This window comes from Arachis ipaensis, chromosome B9 (genome assembly GCF_059453495.1).
Source record: "Arachis ipaensis isolate K30076 ecotype BB chromosome B9, ASM5945349v1, whole genome shotgun sequence".
Taxonomy (NCBI): Eukaryota; Viridiplantae; Streptophyta; class Magnoliopsida; order Fabales; family Fabaceae; genus Arachis; species Arachis ipaensis.
In genome coordinates, this window is record NC_142444.1 from 139,315,156 (window position 1) to 139,330,256 (window position 15,101).

The following is a 15,101-nucleotide window of genomic DNA, read 5'->3' on the forward strand; positions in this document are numbered from 1 at the left end:
CCCGTTGCCGGGGATTGTTCGAGTTTGGACAACTGACGGTTCATCTTATTGCTCAGATTAGGTAATTTTCTTTTTGTTTTATTTTCAAAAATCTTTCAAAAATTTCTCATCTGTTTTCGAAAATTATTCTAAATTTTAAGAATAAATTCTAGTGTTTCATGAAGCATGTTGAAGCCTGGCTGGCTGTAAAGCCAGGTCTAATTCTTTTGGATAGGGGCTTCCAACCATCAGCATAGAGGCAAGTTAATTTGAATATCAGCTGTTGCATGCCTGATTTATATCCTAAAGCTGACTAGCTATTAAGCCATGTCCAACCCTTTGATTGGAGCTTTGGGCTAATATTGAAAGATCCCTGGAATTCTTCTTAAAAATTTTGAAATCCTTATTTTTCTTTTTCACATTAATTTTCGAAAAATCCAAAAAAAATTCATAAAATCATAAAAATCAAAAATATTTTGTGTTTCTTGTTTGAGTCTTGAGTCAATTTTAAGTTTGGTGTCAATTACATTTTTTTCTAAAATTTTATGCATTTTTCAAAAATTCATGCATTCATAGTGTTCTTCATGATCTTCAAGTTGTTCCTGGCCAGTCTTCTTGTTTGATCTTCATATTTTCTTGTTTTGTGTCTTTTCTTGTTTTTCCTATGCATTATTGCATTCATAGTGTCTATACATGAAAAATTTCTAAGTTTGGTGTCTTGCATGTTTTCTTTTCTTGAAAATTTTTCAAAAATAAGTTCTTGGTGTTCATCTTGATCTTCAAAGTGTTCTTGGTGTTCATCTTGACATTCATAGCATTCTTGCATGCATTCATTGTTTTGATCCAAAATTTTCATGCATTGCATCATTTTCATGTTTTTCTCTTTCATCATTAAAAATTCAAAAATAAAAAAAATATCTTTCCCTTTTTCACTCATAAATTTCGAAAATTTGAGTTGACTTTTTCAAAACTTTTTAAAATTTAGTTGTTTTTATGAGTCAAATCAAATTTTCAATTTAAAAATCTTATCTTTTTCAAAATCTTTTTCAAAAATCAAATCTTTTTCATTTTTCTTATTTATTTTTGAAAATTTTAAAAATATTTTTCAAAAATCTTTTTCTTAATTTTATCTCATAATTTTCGAAAATATCCTCAACAATTAATGTTTTGATTCGAAAATTTCAAGTTTCTTACTTGTTAAGAAAGATTCAAACTTTAAGTTCTAGAATCATATCTTGTGATTTCTTGTGAATCAAGTCATTAATTGTGATTTTAAAAAATCAAATCTTTTTCAAAACTAATTTCAATCATATCTTTTCAAAAAGATCTTTTTATCTTATCTTTTTAAAAATCATATCCTCTTAATCATATCTTTTTAAAACACATCTTTTTTCAAAAATTTGATTTTAAAATATCTTTTCTAACTCCTTATCTTCTTATCTTTTCAAAATTGATTTTCAAAATTTGTTTCAACTAACTAATTAACTTTTTGTTTTGCTTCTTATCTTTTTCAAAACTACTTAACTAACTCTCTCCCTCTAATTTTTTAAAATCTCTTCCCTCTTTTTCAAAAATTCTTTTTAATTAACTAATTGTTTCAATTTTTAATTTTAAACTTGATTTCATTCCTAATTTTCGAAAATCACTAACCCCTTTTCAAAATTTTATTTTCGAAAATTCTCTTTCTCTCTCATCTCCTTCTATTTATTTATTCATCTACTAACACTTCATCTCACACAAATTCGAACTCCCTCTTCCATCTGTGTTCGAATTTTCTCTTCTTTCCTTCTTTACATTACATTATTTTCTTCTTCTACTCACACAGGGGAACCTCTATACCTGGGCAAAAAAGATCCCTATTATTATTATTTTTCTGCTCCCTCTTTTTCATATGAGCAGGAGCAAGGACAAGAACATTCTTGTTGAAGCAGACCCTAAACCTGAAAGGACTCTGAAGAGGAAACTAAGATAAGCTAAAATACAACAATCCAGAGATAACCTTACAGAAATTTTTGAACAAGAAGAGGATATGGCAGCCGAAACTAATAATAATGCAAGGAGGATGCTTGGTGACTTTACTGCACCTAATTCTAATTTACATGGAAGAAGCATCTCCATCCCTACCATTGGAGCAAACAATTTTGAGCTTAAACCTCAATTAGTTTCTCTAATGCAACAAAATTGCAAGTTTCATGGACTTCCATCTGAAGATCCTTTTCAGTTCTTAACTGAATTCTTGTAGATCTGTGATACTGTTAAGACTAATGGAGTAGATCCTGAAGTCTACAGGCTCATGCTTTTCCCTTTTGCTGTAAGAGACAGAGCTAGAGTGCGGTTGGACTCTCAACCCAAAGATAGCCTGAACTCTTGGGATAAGCTGGTCACGGCTTTCTTAGCCAAGTTCTTTCCTCTTCAAAAGCTGAGCAAGCTTAGAGTGGATGTTCAAACCTTCAGACAGAAAGAAGGTGAATCCCTCTATGAAGCTTGGGAGAGATACAAGCAACTGACCAAAAAGTGTCATTCTGACATGCTTTCAGAATGGACCATCCTGGATATATTCTATGATGGTCTGTCTGAATTAGCTAAGATGTCATTGGATACTTCTGCAGGTGGATCCATTCACCTAAAGAAAACGCCTGCAGAAGCTCAAGAACTCATCGACATGGTTGCTAATAACCAGTTCATGTACACTTCTGAGAGGAATCCTGTGGGTAATGGGACGCCTCAGAAGAAGGGAGTTCTTGAAATTGATACTCTGAACGCCATATTGGCTCAGAATAAAATATTGACTCAGCAAGTCAATATGATTTCTCAGAGTCTGAATGGAATGCAAGCTGCATCCAACAGTACTTAAGAGGTATCTTCTGAGGAATAAGCATATGATCCTGAGAACCCTGAAATAGCAGAGGTAAATTATATGGGTGAACCATATGGAAACACCTATCATCTCTCATGGAGAAATCACCCAAATCTCTCATGGAAGGATCAACAAAAGCCTCAACAAGGCTTTAATAATGGTGGAAGAAACAGGTTTAGCAATAGCAAGCCTTTTCCATCATCCACTCAGCAACAGACAGAGAACTCTGAACAAAATACCTCTAATTTAGCAAACTTAGTCTTTGATCTATCTAAGGCCACTGTGAGTTTCATGAATGAAACAAGGTCCTCCATTAGAAATTTGGAAGCACAAGTGGGTCAGCTGAGTAAAAGAATCACTGAAATCCCTCCTAGTACTCTCCCAAGAAATACAGAAGAAAATCCAAAAGGAGAGTGCAAGGCCATTGATATAACCATCATGGCCGAATCCAAAGAGGAAGGGGAGGACGTGAATCCCAAGGAGGAAGACCTCCTGGGATGTCCAGTGATCAATAAGGAGTTTCCCTTTGAGGAACCAAAGGAATCTGAGGCTCATCTAGAGACCATAGAGATTCCATTGAACCTCCTTATGCCATTCATGAGCTCTGAAGAGTACTCCTCTTCTGAAGAGAATGAAGATGTTACTGAAGAGCAAGTTGCCAAGTTCCTTGGTGCAATCATGAAGCTGAATGTCAATTTATTTGGTAATGAGACTTGGGGAGATGAACCTCCCCTGTTCACCAATGAACTGAATGCATTGGATCAACTGAGATTGCCTCAGAAGAAACAGGATCCTGGAAAGTTCCTGATACCTTGTACCATAGGCACCATAACCTTTGAGAAGGCTCTATGTGACCTTGGGTCAGGAATAAACCTCATGCCACTCTCTGTAATGGAGAAACTGGGAATCTTTGAGGTACAAGCTGCTAAAATCTCATTAGAGATGGCAGACAATTCCAGAAAACAGGCTTATGGACAAGTAGAGGACATATTAGTAAAGGTTGAAGGCCTTTACATCCCTGCTGATTTCATAATCCTAGATACTGGGAAGGATGAGGATGAATCCATCATCCTTGGAAGACCCTTCCTAGCCACAGCAAGAGCTGTGATTGATGTTAACAGAGGTGAACTAGTCCTTCAATTGAATGAGGACTCCCTTGAGTTTAAAACTCAAGGACATCCTTCTGTAAACATGGAAAAGAGGCACAGTAAGCTTCTCTCAAAACAGAGTCAACCAGAGCCCCCACAGTCAAACTCTAAGTTTGGTGTTGGGAGGCCACAACCAAACTCTAAGTTTGGTGTTGAACTCCCATATCTAAACTCTAAGTTTGGTGTTGGGGAGTCTCAACAATACTCTGAACATCTGTGAGGCTCCTTGAGAGCCCACTGTCAAGCTATTGACATTAAAGAAGCGCTTGTTGGGAGGCAACCCAATTTTTATTTAATTATATTTTTTATTAGTTATATGTCTTCATAGGTTCATGATCATGTGGAGTCACAAAAACAACTGAAAAAATTGAAGAAAAATCAAAAACAGCAGAAGAAAAATCACACCCTGGAGGAAGGACTTACTGGCGTTTAAACGCCAGTAAGGAGCATCTGGCTGGCGTTCAACGCCAGAACAGAGCATGGATCTGGCGTTGAACGCCAGAAACAAGCAGCATCCTGGCGTTCAGACGCCAGAAATGCACACTAAGGAAGAGCTGGCGCTGAATGCCAGAAACAAGCATCAATTCGGCGTTTAAACGCCAGAATTGCATGCAAAGGCATTTTACATGCCTAATTGGTGCAGGGATGCAAATCCTTGACACCTCAGGATCTGTGGACCCCACAGGATCAACTCAGCATCTATGGACCCCACAGGGTCCCCACCTACCACCACTCACTCTCTTCCCTCTTCTCAATGTTCATCCTCTCTTCCCAATAAACACTCTTCCCCAAAACTCTTCACCAATCACCTCAATCTCTCTTCCCTATCACCACTTCACCACTCACATCCATCCACTCTTCCCCATAAACCTACCTCATAAACTCCACCTACCTTTAAAATTCAAAATCAATTTCCCACCCAAACCCACCCTATATGGCATCACTAAACCCCCCTCCCTTCCTTATATAAAGCCCTCCATTCTTCTTCATTTTCACACAACACAACCCTCTCTTCCCCTTCTTGGCCGAATACACCTCTCCCTCCTCTCCTCCATATTTTCTTCTTCTTCTTCATCTATTCTTTCTTCTCTTGCTCGAGGGCGAGCAATATTCTAAGTTTGGTGTGGTAAAAGCATAAGCTTTTTGTTTTTCCATTACCATTGATGGCACCTAAGACCGGAGAATCCTCTAGAAAAGGGAAAGGGAAGACAAAAGCTTCCACCTTCGAGTCATGAGAGATGGAAAGATTCATCTCCAAAGCTCATCAAGACCACTTCTATGATGTTGTGGCCAAGAAGAAGGTGATCCCCGAGGTCCCTTTCAAGCTCAAGAGAAATGAGTATCCGGAGATCCGACATGAGATCCATAGAAGAGGTTGGGAAGTTCTAACAAACCCCATCCAACAAGTCGGAATTCTAATGGTTCAAGAGTTCTATGCTAATGCATGGATCACAAGGAACCATGATCAAAGTAAGAACCCGAACCCAAAGAATTATCTCACTATGGTTCGGGGGAATTACTTAGATTTTAGTCCGAAAAATGTAAGGTTGGCGTTCAACTTGCCAATGATGGAAGAGAACGCACACCCCTACACAAGGAGAGTCAACTTTGATCAAAGGTTGAACCAAGTCCTCATGGACATATGTGTGGAAGGAGCTCAATGGAAGATTGACTCAAAAGGCAAACCGGTTCAACTTAAAAGACTGGACCTTAAGCCTGTGGCTAGAGGATGGTTGGAGTTCATCCAACGCTCCATCATCCCCACTAGCAACCGATCTGAAGTTACTGTGGATCGGGCCATCATGATTCATATCATCATGACTGGTGAGGAAGTAGAAGTTCATGAAGTCATCTCCCTTGAACTCTACAAAATAGCCAAAAAGTCCTCCCCCTTGGCAAGGCTAGCTTTCCCTCATCTTATTTGCCATCTATGTTACTCAGCTGAAGCTTTCATAGAAGGAGACATTCCCATTGAGGAAGAGAAGCCCATCACTAAGAAAAGGATGGAGCAAACAAGAGAGCCCACTCATGGAGCACAAGAAACACATGAGGAAGCTCATCATCAAGAAATCCCTGAGATACCTCAAGGGATGCACTTTCCTCCACAGAATTTTTGGGAGCAAATCAACACCTTCCTAGGAGAATTAAGTTCCAACATGGGACAATTAAGGGTGGAACATCAAGAGCACTCCATCATCCTTCATGAAATTAGAGAAGATCAAAGAGCAATGAGGGAGGAGCAACAAAGACAAGGAAGAGACATAGAAGAGCTCAAGGACATCATTGGTTCCTCAAGAAGGAAACGCCACCATCACTAAGGTGGATTCATTCCTTGTTCTTAAATTCTCTGTTTTTCGTTTTCTTTATGTTAAGTGCTTATCCATGTTTGTGTCTTATTACATGATCATTAGTATTTAGTAACTATGTCTTAAAGTTATGAATGTCCTATGAATCCATCACCTCTCTTAAATGAAAAATGTTTTAATTCAAAAGAACAAGAAGTACATGAGTTTTGAATTTATCCTTGAACTTAGTTTAATTATATTGATGTGGTGACAATACTTCCTGTTTTCTGAATGAATGCCTGAACAGTGCATATGTCTTTTGAAGTTGTTGTTTAAGAATGTTAAATATGTTGGCTCTTGAAAGAATGATGACAAGAAGACATATTATTTGATAATCTGAAAATCATAAAAATGATTCTTGAAGCAAGAAAAAGCAGTGAATACAAAGCTTGCAGAAAAAAAAAGAAAAAAAAATAAAAAAAGAAAAAGCAAGCAGAAAAAGCCAAAAGCTCTTAAAACCAAAAGGCAAGAGCAAAAAGCCAATAGCCCTTAAAACCAAAAGGCAAGGGTAAATAAAAAGGATCCCAAGGATTTGAGCATCAGTGGATAGGAGGGCCTAAAGGAATAAAATCCTGGCCTAAGCGGCTAAACCAAGTTATCCCTAACCATGTGCTTGTGGCGTGAAGGTGTCAAGTGAAAACTTGAGACTGAGCGGTTAAAGTCAAGGTCCAAAGCAAAAGAAGAGTGTGCTTAAGAACCCTGAACACCTCTAATTGGGGACTTTAGCAAAGCTGAGTCACAATCCGAAAAGGTTCACCCAGTTATGTGTCTGTGGCATTTATGTATCCGGTGGTAATACTGGAAAACAAAGTGCTTAGGGCCACGGCCAAGACTCATAAAGTAGCTGTGTTCAAGAATCAACATACTGAACTAGGAGAATCAATAACACTATCTGAACTCTGAGTTCCTATAGATGCCAATCATTCTGAACCTCAATGGATAAAGTGAGATGCCAAAACTATTCAAGAGGCAAAAAGCTACAAGTCCCGCTCATCTGATTGGAGCTATGTTTCATTGATAGTTTGGAATTTATAGTATATTCTCTTCTTTTTATCCTATTTGATTTTCAGTTGCTTGGGGACACGCAACAATTTAAGTTTGGTGTTGTGATGAGCGGATAATTTATACGCTTTTTGGCATTGTTTTTAGTATGTTTTTAGTAGGATCTAGTTACTTTTAGGGATGCTTTTATTAGTTTTTATGTTAAATTTACATTTCTAGACTTTACTATGAGTTTGTGTGTTTTTCTGTGATTTCAGGTATTTTCTGGCTGAAATTGAGGGACTTGAGCAAAAATCAGATTCAGAGGTTGAAGAAGGACTGCTGATGCTGTTGGATTCTGACCTCCCTGCACTCAAAGTAGATTTTCTGGAGCTACAGAACTCAAAATGGCGCGCTTCTAATTGCGTTGGAAAGTAGACATCTAGGGCTTTCCAGCAATATATAATAGTCTATACTTTAGCTGCGTTTAAACGACGCAAAAGGGCATTGAACGTCAGTTCTACGCTGTAGTCTGGAGTTAAACGCCAGAAACACGTCACGAACCAGAGTTGAACGCCAGAAACACGTTACAAACTGGCGTTCAACTCCAAGAATGACCTCTCCATGTGTAAACTTTAAGCTCAGCCCAAGCACACACCAAGTGGGTCCCGGAAGTGGATTTATGCATCAATTACTTACTTCTGTAAACCCTAGTAACTAGTTTAGTATAAATAGGACTTTTTACTATTGTATTAGACATCTTTGGATGATCCTGGATTGTATTTTTGATCCTGTGATCAAGTTTTGGGGGCTGGCCTCTCGGCCATGCCTGAACCTTTTACTTATGTATTTTCAACGGTAGAGTTTCTACACTCCATAGATTAAGGTGTGGAGCTCTGCTGTTCCTCATGAATTAATGCAAAGTACTACTGTTTTCTATTCAATTCAACTTATTTCACTTCTAAGATATCCATTCGCACCCAAGAACATGATGAATGTGATGATTATGTGACGTTCATCATCATTCTCACTTATGAACGCGTGCCTGACAAACACTACCGTTCTACATGCAACCAAGCTAGAATGAGTATCTCTTAGATATCTAATACAGGGGACCGAGTCCAAGTTATTAGTATCTTCGTGGTATAAGTTAGAACCCATGGATGGCCATTCCTGAGATCCGAAAAGTCTAAACCTTGTCTGTGGTATTCCGAGTAGGATCTGGGAAGGGATGGCTGTGACGAACTTCAAACTCGCGAGTGTTGGGCGTAGTGACAGACACAAAAGGATAGTAAATCCTATTCCAGTATGATCGAGAACCTCCAAATGATTAGCCATGCCGTGACAGAGCATTTGGACCATTTTCACAGAGAGGATGGGATGTAGCCATTGACAACGGTGATGCCCTTATAGAAAGCTTGCCATGGAAAGGAGTAGGAAGGATTGGATGAAGACAGCAGGAAAGCAGAGGTTCAGAGGAACGAAAGCATCTCTATATACTTATCTGAAATTCTCACCAATGAATTACATAAGTATTTCTATCTTTATTTTCTGTTTATTTATTATTATTATTCGAAAACTCCATAACCATTTGATATCCGCCTAATTGAGATTTACAAGATGACCAAAGCTTGCTTCATACCAACAATCTCCGTGGGATCGACCCTTACTCACGTAAGGTTTTATTACTTGGACGACCCAGTGCACTTGCTGGTTAGTTGTGCGAAGTTGTGAAGTTATGTTTGGACCATGGTATTGTGCACCAGTTATTGGCGCCATTGCCAGGGAGAGAACGAACAACAAATTTTACAACCTCAGAGTAACAATTTCGCATACCAGTTACCCACTGTCGTCTTCTCGAACTAGTGCTGAGGCTACTGCCCGACTCCCTACCGCGAGGTATAATATGAGTGGTTCTCCTTCTCGTGGCCGAGATAGGATAGGTGGCTGTCCTAGGAATCTTTTGAAATCTTGGAAGGCTTGTTCGTACTCCGTTGTCCATTCGAACCTCTTTCCTTTCCTTAGAGTAGCATAGAAGGGAAGAGATCTTATCGCTGATCCCGCTAGGAATATGGACAGGGCTGCCAATCTCTCGTTGAGTTGTTGTACCTCTTTGACACAAGTTGGGCTCTTCATGTTGAGTATGGCCTGGCATTTATCCGGATTTGCCTAAATTCCTCTTTGTGTGAGCATAAAACCTAAGAACTTGCCGGCTTCTACTGCAAAGGTGCATTTTGTAGGATTGAGTCGCATGTCATGCTTCCTTATAATGTCGAACACTTGGACCAGGTTGGACAATAATGTCTCTTCACTTTGTATCTTTATCAACATGTCGTCCACATAGACTTCCATGACTTTTCTGATATGATCTGAGAAGACTTTATTCATTAGCCTTTGATAAGTAGCTCTCGCGTTTTTGAGACTAAAAGGCATCACAATGTAGCAGTAGTTTGCTTTTGGTGTTAAAAACGAGATTTTTTCTTGATCGGGTGGGTACATTGGGATTTGATTGTATCCGGAATATGTATCCATAAACGAGAGGTACTTATATCCGGAGGAGGCATCTACCAGAGCGTCGATACTTGGGAGTGGATAAGGGTCTTTTGGGCAGGCTTTGTTGATATCACTATAGTCGGTGCACATTCGCCACTTCCCATTTGATTTTTTCACCAAGACGACGTTAGCTAGCCATAGTAGGTACTTGACTTCTCTTATGAATCCTGCCTCCAGTAGAGCTTGTACCTGCTCTTCCACAGCTCGGGATCGTTCGGGTCCGAGTTTTCTATGCCTCTGTTGTACTGGCCGAGATCCAGGGTAGACTGCTAGCTTATGACACATTAACTCGGGGTCTATGTCTGGTATGTCTGCAGCCTTCCATGCAAAGAGGTCGGCGTTTTCCCGTAAAAACTGTACGAGTGATTCTTTTATGTCTCCTTTTAAAATCGTGCCAATATTGGTTGTTTTGTCCGGGACGTCTTTGATCTGGACTTTCTCTACTTCGCCTTCAGGTTGTGGACGGAGCTCTTCTCGCCTCTGAACTCCACCAAGTTCAATTGTGTAGAATTCTTCTCCTCTGCCTCTGAGGTTTATACTTTCGTTATAACAGCGGCACGCCATCTTCTGATCTGCTCTTATCGTAACTATCTCTTCTGCAGTTGGGAATTTCATGCATAGATGTGGAGTTGAGACTATTACGCCGAGTTGATTTAATGTTGTCCGACCTAGGGCATTGTAGGCTGAACTCACGTCGACCACGATGTAGTCTATTTTGAGTGTTCTGGATTGGTTTCCTTTTCTGAAGGTTGTGTGTAGTGGGACGTATCCCAGTGGTTGCACTGGAGTGTCTCCCAGTCCGAACAGGCTGTTTGGATATGCTCTAAGTTCCTTATCTTCCAGGCCGAGCTTGTTGAAGGCAGTTTTGAATAAGATGTCAGCGGAGCTCCCTTGGTCTATCAGTGTGTGGTGGAGATTTGTATCTGCCAGTATAATGGTGATGACCATGGGATCGTCGTGTCCTGAGATGATACCGGATGCATCTTCTTTGGTAAACGTAATTGCAGGGATGTTGGGTGCTTCCTCCTTTCCTTCGATGTGATATACTTCTTTGAGATATCTTTTACGAGATGATTTGGAGATTCCTCCTCCTGTAAACCCTCCGTATATCATATGAACATGTCTTTCTGGTGTACGAGATGATCGCTCGGTTCGTCCAACCTCCTCGTCCCTTCTCCTTTTTCTTTGCTCATCGTCCCGGGTGGCCAGATACCGATCTAGTTTTCCTTCTCTCACTAATTTTTTATGATATTTTTTAAGTCAAAGCATTCATTGGTGGAGTGCCCACGGACTCGATGGTATTCACAATATTCATTCCAGTTTCCTCCTCCCCTTTTGCCTTTAAGTGGTCGAGCTGGGGGTATTTTTTCTGTGTGGCAGACTTCTTTGTAAACATCCACAAGGGACACCCAAAGAGGGGTGTAATTATGATATTTTTTAATTTTTCCCCTTGTTGATCTTCCTTCTTTTTGGACTCTTTATCTTTGTCTCGGTAGGTGAATCCGGATTTTGAGGTTTCTCCTAGTCGAGAATTTTCTTCCATGCTGATGTATTTCTCCGCTTGTTCTTGCACTTCGTCCAGAGATGTGGGATACTTCTTTTATATAGATTGGCTAAAAGGTCCCTCTCGTAGGCCATTGATGAGGCCCATGATGGCGGCCTCTGTCGGTAGGCTTTGTATGTCTAGGTATGTTTTGTTGAATCTTTCCATGTAGTTGCGAAGACTTTTTCGATCTCCTTGCTTGATTCCTAATAGACTGTGGGGCGTGCTTAGCCTTATCTTTTGGAGAATCTAGCCAGGAACTTTTTGGCTAAGTCGTCAAAGCTTGAGATGGACTTCGGAGGTAGGTTGTCGAACCATCTAATTGCTGTCTTTGTAAGAGTTGTTGGAAAGGCTTTGCAGCAAACTGCATCTGAGGCGTCGGTGAGGTACATTCTACTTCTGAAATTGCTGAGGTGATGGTTGGAATCTGTAGTGCCGTCATACAAAGTCATATCCAGAAGTTTGAAATCCTTAGGGATTTTGGTCTTCATGATCTCCCTAGTGAATGGATCTTGATCCTTGCGAGAGTTATCCTCAAAGGTGGACCGAGTAGTTTTGGCTTTGAGATCGGCTTCGAGTTTTAGAAGTTTATCTTCTAATTCTCGGCGTCGCCTTACTTCTCTTTGTAGGTCCTTCCTAACTTCTCGTTGATGCTGGGTTTCTTTTTCAAATTACATTAAACGATCTTGAAGTGCTTCTATCACCCCCGAATTTGATGAGTTTTTGTCCCCGTTAGATTCCGGGGTATCTTTTAGTGTAGTGTCCGTGTTTTTGTGTGGTGTTCTATCCTCTAAATCTGAATCGTGGTCGTTGTCATGGTCGTCCGCCAAGGCAATGGGATGACTTCCAGGTCCCCGGCAACGGCGCCAATGTTCCGAGGGTTACCTGAAATTGTAGGTGGATCTCGGACGAGATCTTCTGTACTGGTCGGAGATGACGTGTCCGACTTGTTGGACTGGCTGCGCTGCTGATCCTTTGTCATCAGAGGGTGGTGGTACCTGCGAGGGACTCCGATGCTTAAGTTAGCAAGGGTATTAAGCAGATTTTTAGTAGAATCAGAGTATGAGCTATACCTGGGTGCTCCAGTGTATTTATAATGGTGTAGAGTGACCTTCTTAGATAAGATAAGTTAGTTATCTTTATCTTATCTTATCTTATCTTATCTTATCTTATCTTATCTTATCTTATCTTATCTTTGGGTGAGGTCAGCTTATCTTCAAGGGAACCGCCTTTATCTCTAAAGGCTTGGACTGCCTTTGGATTTGGGTCGTGTTCCTCTATTTGGGCCCTTTACTGGGCTTTCCTGTCAATTTGGCCGAGCTCTTTGAGAAGAGGTCGGATAGACTGACCTGAAGAGGTCGGTTGCTTTGTTTCTGAACATCCCGGGTCGGATAGCTCGACCCAGGGTGTGAACACTAACCATCTGTTCATGCCCTGGGTCGAGCTGTACGACCCGGGCTGATGACAAACAAGTTGACCGACCTCTTTAGGTCAGGATTACCTGAGCTCTTCTCATAGAGCTCGGCCAAAATGCTACAGGAGGCCCAAGAAGGCCCAAATAAAAGGATACATCCCAATCTAAAGGTAACTAAAGCCTAAAAAGATAAGGGCGCCTCCCCTTGAAGATAAGATGACCTCACTCAAAATATAACTAACTTATCTTATCTGGAAAGGTCAGCCCACACTATTATAAATACACTGGAGCACCCAAGTATAACTCATACTCTGATTCTACAAAATACCTGCTTAAAACCCATGCTAACTTAAACATCGGAGTCTCTTGTAGGTACCACCACTCTCCAGTGACAAAGGACCAGCTACATCAGCACCACCACCGCCTCCAACAAGTTGGACGTATCAGCTCTGGCCGCCATCGCAGATCTCATCCGAGATCGACCTAACAGTTTTAGGTAACCCTCGGAACATTGGCGCCATTTCCGGGGAACCTAGAAGTCATCCCATCACCATGGCGAACAACCTTGACAACGACCATGACTCCGGATTGGAGGAGAGAACTCCACATAAGAACGCGGACACCACACCAAAGGATACACCTCAACTAAACAAAGACAAGAATTTGCCAAACACATAAATCATGGAGGCTCTACAAGCTCAACAAGATCGCCTTAAACAGCTCGAAAAAGAGGCCGAACATCAACGGGAAGCCGAAAGAAACCTCCAAAGAGAAACTAGGCGACGCCCAGAGTTGGAGGACAAACTTCTAAAACTCGAAACCGACCTGAAAACCAAAACCATCCAAACCGGTCGCGATAACACTTCCCACAAGGATCAAGACCCCTTCATCAAGGAAATAATGAAAGCTAAGTTTCCAAAGGATTTTAAAGCTTCCGACATGACTCCATACGACGGTACCTCCGATCCCAGCCATCATCTCAGCAATTTCAGAAGTAGAATGTATCTCACTGATGTCTCAGACGCTCTCGATGCAAAGCCTTCCCGACCACTTTAACAAAAACAGAAATTAAGTGGTTCGACAAGCTGCCCCCTAGATCCATCACAAGTTTTGACGACTTAGCCAAGAAATTTCTTGCCAGATTTTCTATCTAGAAAGTCAAAGCCAAACATGCCCCAAGCTTATTAGGGATCAAGCAAGGGGATCGGAAAAGTCTTCGCAATTACATGGAAAGATTCAACAAAGCATGTCTGGACATACAGGATTTGCCAACAGAAGCCGCCATCATGGGCCTCATCAATGGCCTACGTGAAGGACCTTTTAGTCACTCTATATTAAAGAAACATCCTACGTCTCTGAATGAAGTACAAGAACGAGCAGAGAAGTATATCAACATGGAAGAAAATTCTCGACTAGGAGAGACCTCAAAATCCGGATTCTCCTACCCCTCTTGGGACAAGGATAAAGAGTCCAAGAAAAAAGAAAATCAACATGGAGAGAAGATTAAAAAATACCACAATTACACCCCTCTTTGGGTGTCTCTCATGGAAGTTTACCGAGAAGTATGCCACATTGAGAAGATTCCACCACCTCGACCAATCAAAAGCAAAAGAGGAGGTAGAAATTGGACAAAATATTATGAATATCATCGAATCTACTGACATCCCACGAACGAGTGCTTCGACTTGAAAAACGTCATAGAAAAATTGGTAAGAGAGGGGAGACTAGATCAGTACTTAGTTAGCAAGAAGGATGAGCCAGAAAAAGAAGTAGGGACGAGGAGGTCGGACGAACTGAATGACCACATCTCACCCCGCAGAGACATGTCCACATGATAAATGGAGGATTTGCAGGAGGAGGAATCTCCAAATCATCTCGCAAGAGACACCTTAAGGAGATATATCATGTCGAGGGAGGGAAAGGAGCACCTGACCTCCCTACTATTACTTTCACCAAAGAGGACGCGGCAGGCATCATACCAGGACATGACGATCCCATGGTCATCACTGTCATATTGGCCAACGCTAATCTCCATCGCACACTGGTAGACCAAGGAAGCTCGGCGGATATCTTGTTTAAATCCGCCTTCGATAAACTCGGCCTACAGGAAAAAGAGCTCAGAGAATATCCAAACAGCTTGTTTGGACTAGGAGACACTCCAATCTAACCACTTGGATATATCTCACTACACACAACTTTTGGAAAAGGAACCCGATCAAGGACACTAAATATAGACTACATCGTAGTCAACGTGGGCGCAGCCTATAATGCCTTGATAGGA

At 40.8% G+C, this 15,101-nt stretch overlaps 1 non-coding gene across 1 annotated transcript; it reads right to left on the reverse strand.

Moving 5' to 3' along the window:
- Positions 1-2,404: 2,404 nt before the first annotated feature.
- Positions 2,405-2,508, reverse strand: LOC148546532 (small nucleolar RNA R71). The gene has a single exon (XR_015901326.1). It is a non-coding gene; the product is annotated as a small nucleolar RNA R71 (small nucleolar RNA).
- Positions 2,509-15,101: the final 12,593 nt, after the last annotated feature.